General features: G+C 61.3%; 1 protein-coding gene across 1 annotated transcript in view; it reads right to left on the bottom strand.

The window, feature by feature from the left end:
* The window catches only part of LOC140404605 (chromodomain-helicase-DNA-binding protein 3-like), a 55,614-nt gene that overhangs the window by 1,705 nt on the left and 43,909 nt on the right, over positions 1-10,000 (bottom strand). The window lies entirely within an intron of this gene.

Below are 10,000 nucleotides of genomic sequence, written 5' to 3' on the forward strand. Positions count from 1 at the left end.
CCTTGGTCAAATTGAATGCTGGAACAGGTTCGAGGGGCCGAATGGTCTCCCGCTCGTTGCTGCAGTCATGTCACCACAGACAGGGCTGTAATTATTGGGCGGTGATGTGGTGACTGGGTGAGTCACAGCTGTCCTCAGCCACATCACAGAGCCAGCCTGGCTCAGACAGGGCAAACCCAGACAACTGCTCGCTCGCTTTCAATGGGGACTGCTCGCTCCAGACTGACAAAGTAAGGAGGTGGAAGACTCGACGTGGCTGAGAGCACCGTATCCCGCCCCCCCCTCCAACACGGGACGAACAATGATGAATGATAAACACACCGGCGCAATTTAAACAAGCCGATACACACAGGGAGCTGGATCTTTGCAACTGAACAGTGACACATCAAACAGCCAGATGGATAGAATCACTCACACACACACAAACCGGCCATTCAGCCCACCTGCTCCCTGCTGGCATTTCTGCTCCAAACCAGCCTCCTCCAAACCCCCCTCATCTCATCTCACCCCATCATGAAATCCTTCTATCCCCCCCCCTACCCCTCACGTTTATCCAGCTTCTCCCCACTGAAACGTCTCGATACTATTCACCTTAACCACACACACCCTGCGGGAGCGAGCTCCGCGTTCTCCCCACCCTCGGGACACAGTTTGTCCTGGATTACAAGCCTGCTGTCTGACGCTCACCGTCTCGGCGGGAGGAAACATTCTCTCTGTGCTCTTCCACAATATTAAAGGCCGCCCCGCTCCTCCAGTGTACGGAAACGGGCTCCAGCACGTTGAGGTTCTCCCCGATGTTTATAGCCTCTCTATGCTGAAGTCCTCTTTGCAATTCTGTGCTCACCCTCTACAGCGCCTGGTGGGGGGCTGGGAACGGCTGGTTCGCGGTGCGGAGCGATGCCCACAGCCCCCGCCCCAGCTTGAGGTTACTCCCTCAGATCCCGCCTTCTCAACCTTCTTCCCTCACCCGAGGCGCGGTGACCCTCCAGGTAAATCACCGCCAGTCAGCTCTCAAAGGGGAAAGCGATGGTCCTCTGGGACTGTGGCGACGTTTACAGTGCCTTCGTGTCCATTTCAATAATTAGACCAGAGCCGTGCACAACTCTGCAACAGCAACCGACTCACATCGAGGACAACATTCCCACTTTTCAGTTCCACATCTCGACAAATGAACTCATGTTGTCCTCACTTTTGATTGGCACAAGCTGCGTTACAATTGGGGTTCAGCACCTCCTGACCCCTTTGCTCCTTAACCCCATTCAGTCTTGTTTCCCCCAAGTGTGCCTGTGGCTTCCCTGTTCCCCGCACGTTACCCGGCCATTTACACCCCAATTCGCTCAGCCTTTGTTGACAGTCTTCCTCAGGTATTCACACATCCCTCCCCACCCGTTTGCTGTCATCATTTGGGAGGATGGAAGGTAAATGAAGTTGGCAGCTCTGCTTTGTGAAGTGTCTCTGACCTGCCCTCTGGCTGCCCATCAAGTTAAGCGTCGGTCCGGACACGGGGATGCGGGGGCGCGGCCGACACGGGGATGCGGGGCGCGGCCGACACGGGGACGCGGCCGACACGGGGATGCGGCCGACACGGGGACGCGGCCGACACGGGGACGCGGCCGACACGGGGATGCGGCCGACACGGGGACGCGGCCGACACGGGGATGCGGCCGACACGGGGATGCGGCCGACACGGGGATGCGGCCGACACGGGGACGCGGCCGACACGGGGACGCGGCCGACACGGGGACGCGGCCGACACGGGGACGCGGCCGACACGGGGACGCGGCCGACACGGGGACGCGGCCGACACGGGGACGCGGCCGACACGGGGATGCGGCCGACACGGGGATGCGGCCGACACGGGGGCGCGGCCGACACGGGGATGCGGCCGACACGGGGATGCGGCCAACACGGGGATGCGGGGCGCGGCCGACACGGGGATGCGGCCGACACGGGGATGCGGCTGACACGGGGATGCGGGGCGCGGCCGACACGCGGATGCGGCCGACACGGGGATGCGGCCGACACGGGGATGCGGCCGACACGGGGATGCGGCCGACACGGGGATGCGGGGCGCGGCCGACACGGGGATGCGGGGCGCGGCCGACACGGGGATGCGGCCGACACGGGGATGCGGGGCGCGGCCGACACGCGGATGCGGCCGACACGGGGATGCGGGGCGCGGCCGACACGGGGATGCGGCCGACACGGGGATGCGGCCGACACGGGGATGCGGCCGACACGGGGATGCGGCCGACACGGGGATGCGGCCGACACGGGGATGCGGGGCGCGGCCGACACGGGGACGCGGCCGACACGGGGACGCGGCCGACACGGGGACGCGGCCGACACGGGGACGCGGCCGACTCGGGGACGCGGCCGACACGGGGATGCGGCCGACACGGGGATGCGGCCGACACGGGGATGCGGCCGACACGGGGATGCGGCCGACACGGGGATGCGGCCGACACGGGGATGCGGCCGACACGGGGATGCGGCCGACACGGGGATGCGGCCGACACGGGGATGCGGCCGACACGGGGCACGGCCGACACGGGGATGCGGCCGACACGGGGCACGGCCGACACGGGGATGCGGCCGACACGGGGATGCGGCCGACACGGGGATGCGGCCGACACGGGGATGCGGCCGACACGGGGATGCGGCCGACTCGGGGATGCGGCCGACACGGGGATGCGGCCGACACGGGGATGCGGCCGACACGGGGATGTGGGGCACGGCCGACACGGGGATGTGGGGCACGGCCGACACGGGGATGCGGCCGACACGGGGATGCGGCCGACACGGGGATGCGGCCGACACGGGGATGCGGCCGACACGGGGATGCGGCCGACACGGGGATGCGGCCGACACGGGGATGCGGCCGACACGGGGATGCGGCCGACACGGGGATGCGGCCGACACGGGGATATGGGACAAATGCGGGACCAGCTCAGTGATAGAAACTGGGCGGCAGGGACCAGCCGGGCCGAAGGGCCTGTTTCCGTGCTCTGTGATCCCGACCGATGATGCAGTGCGGTAACGAGGGAGCAGCACCAGTCTTGTGGATCAGACTCCAAACCAAGCTCCCTCCTGTCCTCATGTGGGCATAAACTATACTGCGGCAACTGTCTGCAGAGGGGGCGAGGACAGTAACCCCTGGTGTCCGGGAATAATACTGAATCCTCAAGTCCACATCACCCGGAGCAGACCATCTCATCCTGATCGTTGCCACCCAGGTTGAGAGGGTTGTTAAGAAGGCGTACGGTGTGTAAGCTTTTATTGGTAGAAGGATTGAGTTTCGGAGCCATGAGGTCATGTTGCAGCTGTACAAAACTCTGGTGCGGCCGCATTTGGAGTATTGCGTGCAATTCTGGTCGCCGCATTATAGGAAGGATGTGGAAGCATTGGAGCGGGTGCAGAGGAGATTTACCAGAATGTTGCCTGGTATGGAGGGAAAATCTTATGAGGGAAGGCTGAGGGACTTGAGGCTGTTTTCGTTAGAGAGAAGAAGGTTAAGAGGTGACTTAATTGAGGCATACAAGATGATCAGAGGATTGGATAGGGTGGTGATGTCCAGCACGAGGGGACATAGCTTTAAATTGAGGGGAGATAGATATAGGACAGATGTCAGAGGTAGGTTCTTTACTCAGAGAGTAGTAAGGGCGTGGAATGCCCTGCCTGCAACAGTAGTGGACTCGCCAACACTAAGGGCATTCAAATGGTCATTGGATAGACATATGGACGATAAGGGAATAGTGTAGATGGGCTTTAGAGTGGTTTCACTGGTCGGCGCAACATCGAGGGCCGAAGGGCCTGTACTGCGCTGTCATGCTCTGTTCTATATTGCTGTTTGTGCCACAGTGTGTAACATTTCCCTGCTTTAGAACAGTGACTACATTTTAAAACTATTTCATGAGCCCCACACACACGCCAGGCTGAAGGGAAACTGGGCCGTGAATGATGTCATTCCAGTACCGGTTTAACCTACAGCTCAGGATTTTATGATTCACACACACACTATTATTGTATTTGCTCACGTGCAACTTAAACAGCTCAGGATTTTATGATTCACACACACACTATTATTGTATTTGCTCACGTGCAACTTAAATCTATAACTAACACACTCCTTTTGTGACCCCGCCACCTGTCGATACTGAAAGCACAGAGACACTGCACTGGTGTGACAGGCCCAATATCGAGGTGTGTAGCACACACGCAAGCTGCTGGCTTCATCACGCCTGCGCCTGCTTTGTGAGCAATCAACCAATTCGCCTCCCACTTCCCCCATGGCCAATAACCTCGTCCCTTATCTAGTATTGATCCACTTCCCCCTTTGTGCCCCCCCCCCCTCTCAGTCAGGGGTTGGTTTAGCTCACTGGGCTAAATCGCTGGCTTTGAAAGCAGACCAAGGCAGGCCAGCAGCACAGTTCAATTCCCGTACAAGCCTCCCCGAACAGGCGCCGGAATGTGGCGACTAGGGGCTTTTCACAGTAACTTCATCGAAGCCGACTTGTGACAATAAACGATTTTCATTTCATTTTCATTTCAGTCTCCTCTGCATCCAGGGAAATCACTCCAGCCAAACCAGCCTCTCTCCATAACCAACACCCTCCAGCCCAGACAACATCCTGGTAAATCCCCTCTGCCCCCTTTCCAGTGGCTATCACATCCCTCCTGTAACGTGGATTCCAGAACTGCTCACAATACTCTCGCTGTGGCCTAACCAACGTTTTATACAGTTCCAGCAAATCCTCCCTGCTCTTAAACTCTCTGCCTCGGCTAATAAAGGCAAGTAGACCATCAGCCTCCTTACCCGCCTGATCTACCTGTCCAGCTGTCTTCAGGGATCTATGAACAGGCACAGGAAGATCCCACGGGTCCCGTGCTCCCTAACCTCCTACCTTTATTTCCCGTCTATTTTTGTCCTTTTCTACAACTACCTTAAACCTTACTGAGTTATGGTCACTGTCACCGAAAGGCTCCCCCACTAACACCCGCCTGCTTTCATTCCCTGAAATTAGGGTCAAGTACTGTCCCTCTCTTGTCGGCCTTTCTGCGTGCTGTCTCAAAAAGCTCTCCTCGATGCACTCAAGAATTTTGCCGCCTCTAAGTCTTTCACACTTTGCTTATCCCAATTAATACTGGGGAAGCTGAAGTCCCCGACTCTTGTTACCAGATTGTTTTTACATTTCTCGGACATTAGTCTACATATCTGCTCTTCTATCTCTCCCTGACTATTGGGAGCCTACAATACATTCCCAGTAATGTGATTGACCATTTTTTGGTTTGAAGATTCACACATATGTCCCCAGTTGAGGAGCTTGCTAAGGTATCATTCCTCCTCACTGCAGTAAATGACTCCTTGATCAATATTGCGATACCAACCCACAACCTGTCAGGGCTGGTGACTCGATATTCCAGAATATTGAGGTGCCAGACCTGCCCCTCCCTCATGTCTCTGTGATAGCAATAATATCATATTCCCATGTGCTAACCAACACCCTCCACTCATTGGGACGGCCAATATATTTCCCAGTCGGGACGGTGAGTGACTCGGAAGGGAACCTCCAGGTGGTGGGGTTCCCAGGTATCTGCTGCTCTCGTCCTTCTAGGTGGTAGAGGTGGTGGGTTTGGAAGGTGCTGCCTGAGGAGCCTCGGTGAGTTGCTGCAGTGCATCTTGGAGACGGTACACACGGCTGCCACTGTGCGTCGGTGGGGGAGGGAGTGAATGTTTGTGGAAGGGGGAGCCAATCAAGCGGGGCTGCTTTGTCCTGGATGGTGTCGAGCTTCTCGAGTGTTGTTGGAGCTGCGCTCATCCAGGCAAGTGGAGAGTATTCCCTCACACTCCTGACTTGTGTCTTGTAGATGGTGGACAGGCTTTGGGGGGAGTCAGGAGGTGAGTTACTCTCCGCAGGATTCCCAGCCTCTGACCTGCCCTGGTAGCCACAGTATTAATGTGGCTGGGTCCAGTTCAGTTTCTGATCAATGGTCACCCCCAGGATGTAGATTGTGGGGATTCAGCGATGGTGATGTCATCACTGAATTCCAGTGACTAAATAAAACATAGCAACTCATTCTCGATGGTTTTGATTTAGTCACAGGGGAGAGGGTTAGATCCTCTCTTGTTGGAGATGGTCTTTGCCTGGCGCTTGTGTGGCACAAATGTTACTGGTGTGTCCATGTCCATGCCTGTACCGATGTGCCAGTGTGTACCTGTGCCCGCTTGTGACTATGCCCGTGCGTTTGCACCCATGTGCACCTGTGCATGTACTTCCATCTATGTGTCCACGCGCACACCTGCGCTCGAATTTGTTTGCCTGTTTATGGGCTCCTGCTCATGGGCCAGTGTGTGCACCTGTGCTGCTGTGTGCGTGCTTGGCCCAGTGCTTGGCTGGCCATGCACAGCGCTGACTGAAAACACGCTCGGTCTCTATCGTGCCAGCCCTCAGCCTCCTCTTTTCTTGTGAGAAGAGCCCAGTCCATTCAGCCTTTCCCTATCAGCACGACAACTCACGCACGGCATCATCAGGCCGTGCTGGCGAGTGCCAGCGCCTCGAGAGGTGGAGGAGGGAAATCAAGGCGAGGAGGTGGACAGGTTGTTATCAGCGCTTCACAGAATCGTCACGGTGCAGAAGGAGGCCATTCGGCCCATGGTGTCTACCCCAGCTCTCCGTACGAGGATCGTGACTCAGTGCCGCTCCCTTGCCCTATCCCCGTACCCCTGCACATTGTGTCTATTCCAATAACCACCGAACGCCCCCTCGAACGCCTCGATCGAACGCCCTCTCGAACGCCCCCTCGAACGCCCTCTCGAACGCCCCCTCGAACGCCTCCTCGAACGCCCTCTCGAACGCCTCCTCGAACGCCCTCTCGAACGCCTCGATTGAACGCCCTCTCGAACGCCCCCTCGAACGCCCCCTCGAACGCCCCCTCGAACGCCTCCTCGAACGCCCCCTCGAACGCCCCCTCGAACGCCCCCTCGAACGCCCTCTCGAACGGGCCTCTCGAACGGGCCTCTCGAACGCCCTCCCGAACACCCCCTCGAACGCCCTCTCGAACGCCCCCTCGAACGCCCTCTCGAACGCCCCCTCGAACGCCCTCTCGAACGGGCCTCTCGAACGGGCCTCTCGAACCGGCCCCTCAAACACCCTCTCGAACGCCCCCTCGAACGCCCCCTCGAACTGGCCCCTCAAACGCCCTCTCGAACGCCCCCTCGAACGCCCTCTCGAACGCCCTCTCGAACGCCCTCTCGAACGCCCCCTCGAACGCCCTCTCGAACGCCCCCTCGAACGCCCCCTCGAACGGGCCTCTCGAACGCCCTCTCGAACGCCCCCTCGAACGCCCCCTCGAACGCCCTCTCGAACGGGCCTCTCGAACCGGCCCCTCAAACGCCCTCTCGAACGCCTCCTCGAACGCCCTCTCGAACGGGCCTCTCGAACCGGCCCCTCAAACGCCCTCTCGAACGCCCTCTCGAACGCCCCCTCGAACGCCCTCTCGAACGCCCTCTCGAACGCCCCCTCGAACGCCCTCTCGAACGCCCTCTCGAACGCCCTCTCGAACGCCCTCTCGAACGCCCCCTCGAACGGGCCTCTCGAACGCCCTCTCGAACGCCCCCTCGAACGCCCCCTCGAACGCCCCCTCGAACGCCCCCTCGAACGCCCACTCGAACGCCCACTCGAACGCCCTCTCGAACGCCCCCTCGAACGCCCTCTCGAACGCCCCCTCGAACGCCTCGATTGAACGCCCTCTCGAACGCCCCCTCGAACGCCCTCTCGAACGCCCTCTCGAACGCCTCCTCGAACGCCTCCTCGAACGCCCCCTCGAACGCCCTCTCGAACGCCCCCTCGAACGCCCTCTCGAACGGGCCTCTCGAACGCCCTCTCGAACGGGCCTCTCGAACGGGCCTCTCGAACGCCCCCTCGAACGCCCCCTCGAACGCCCTCTCGAACGCCCCCTCGAACGCCCTCTCGAACGGGCCTCTCGAACCGGCCCCTCAAACGCCCTCTCGAACGCCCTCTCGAACGCCCCCTCGAACGCCCCCTCGAACGCCCCCTCGAACGCCCTCTCGAACGCCCTCTCGAACGCCCACTCGAACGCCCTCTCGAACGCCCCCTCGAACGCCCCCTCGAATGCCCTCTCGAACGCCCCCTCGAACGCCTCGATTGAACGCCCTCTCGAACGCCCCCTCGAACGCCCTCTCGAACGCCCTCTCGAACGCCTCCTCGAACGCCCTCTCGAACGCCCCCTCGAACGCCCTCTCGAACGCCCTCTCGAACGCCCCCTCGAACGCCCTCTCGAACGGGCCTCTCGAACGCCCTCTCGAACGGGCCTCTCGAACGCCCTCTCGAACGCCCCCTCGAACGCCCCCTCGAACGCCCTCTCGAACGCCCCCTCGAACGCCCTCTCGAACGGGCCTCTCGAACCGGCCCCTCAAACGCCCTCTCGAACGCCCTCTCGAACGCCCCCTCGAACGCCCCCTCGAACGCCCTCTCGAACGGGCCTCTCGAACCGGCCCCTCAAACGCCCTCTCGAACGCCCTCTCGAACGCCTCCTCGAACGCCCCCTCGAACGCCCCCTCGAACGCCCTCTCGAACGCCCCCTCGAACGCCCCCTCGAACGCCCTCTCGAACGCCCCCTCGAACGCCCTCTCGAACGCCCTCTCGAACGCCCCCTCGAACGCCCTCTCGAACGCCCTCTCGAACGCCCTCTGGAATGCCCTCTGGAACGCCCCCTCGAACGCCCTCTCGAACGCCCCCTCGAACGCCCCCTCGAACGCCCTCTGGAATGCCCTCTGGAACGCCCCCTCGAACGCCCTCTCGAACGCCCCCTCGAACGCCCTCTGGAACGCCCTCTGGAACGCCCCCTCGAACGCCCCCTCGAACGCCCTCTCGAACGGGCCTCTGGAACGCCCCCTCGAACGCCCTCCTCGAACGCCCCCTCGAACGCCCTCTCGAACGCCCTCTCGAACGCCCCCTCGAACGCCCTCTCGAACGCCCCCTCGAACGCCCCCTCGAACGCCCCCTCGAACGCCCTCTCGAACGCCCCCTCGAACGCCCTCTGGAACGCCTCCTCGAACGCCCCCTCGAACGCCCCCTCGAACGCCCTCTCGAACGCCCCCTCGAACGCCCCCTCGAACGCCCTCTGGAACGCCCCCTCGAACGCCCCCTCGAACGCCCTCTCGAACGCCCCCTCGAACGCCCCCTCGAACGCCCCCTCGAACGCCCTCTCGAACGCCCCCTCGAACGCCCCCTCGAACGCCCTCTGGAATGCCCTCTGGAACGCCCCCTCGAACGCCCCCTCGAACGCCCTCTCGAACGCCCCCTCGAACGCCCCCTCGAACGCCCTCTCGAACGCCCCCTCGAACGCCCTCTCGAACGCCCCCTCGAACGCCCTCTGGAACGCCCCCTCGAACGCCCTCTGGAACGCTCTCTGGAACGGGCCTCTGGAACGCCCTCTCGAACGCCCCCTCGAACGCCCCCTCGAACGCCCTCTCGAACGCCCCCTCGAACGCCCCCTCGAACGCCCCCTCGAACGCCCCCTCGAACGCCTTCTCGAACGCCCTCTCGAACGCCCCCTCGAACGCCCCCTCGAACGCCCTCTCGAACGGGCCTCTCGAACGCCCCCTCGAACGCCCCCTCGAACGCCCCCTCGAACCGGCCTCTCGAACGCCCTCTCGAACGGGCCTCTCGAACGCCCCCTCGAACGCCCTCTCGAACCGGCCCCCACCTCACTCCCAGGCCGGGAATTCCAGGCCCAGCCACTCGGGAACATTGCTTATTCTCAAATCACATTTTGTCTTTTGACAAATCACTGTTAATCTGCGTCCCTCTCTTTCCTGACCCCTTTGAGAGCGGGAAGTCCCTCCCCATCTACTCTGTCCAGCCCCCCTCATTTGGAACATCTCAATCGTCCTTCTGCTCTCCGAAGAGAACAGTCCCAACCTCTCCAATCTGCCCTCCCAGCTGACGGTTCTCATCCCTGGAACCATTCCTGTGAC

Source organism: Scyliorhinus torazame, chromosome 31, assembly GCF_047496885.1.
Source record: "Scyliorhinus torazame isolate Kashiwa2021f chromosome 31, sScyTor2.1, whole genome shotgun sequence".
Lineage (NCBI taxonomy): Eukaryota > Metazoa > Chordata > Chondrichthyes > Carcharhiniformes > Scyliorhinidae > Scyliorhinus > Scyliorhinus torazame.